Genomic DNA, 235 nt, shown 5'->3' with positions numbered 1-235 from the left:
CAGTTGTGTACAAATGGACTGTGTCCGTCTCTTCGTAATTCAAGAAGAGTGTCTCCAGGCACTTTAGACCATATTCGCGGTCTTTTGCAGGGAACGTGTGATGGTCTGCCTCACCTCCGTTGGTGTTAAGGGGACCTGTCGTGGCCTTGTCAATGCACATATTTTCTTTGCTGCTTCCAGGCCTTCACTATCCTTGTCGTGAGAGGCGGGAAGTTTGGTCCAGCAATTATGTGTC

The sequence above is a fragment of the Trypanosoma theileri genome, assembly GCF_002087225.1.
Source record: "Trypanosoma theileri isolate Edinburgh chromosome Unknown TM35_Tth_17_V1, whole genome shotgun sequence".
NCBI lineage: Eukaryota > Euglenozoa > Kinetoplastea > Trypanosomatida > Trypanosomatidae > Trypanosoma > Trypanosoma theileri.
This window is presented reverse-complemented; position numbering follows the sequence as displayed.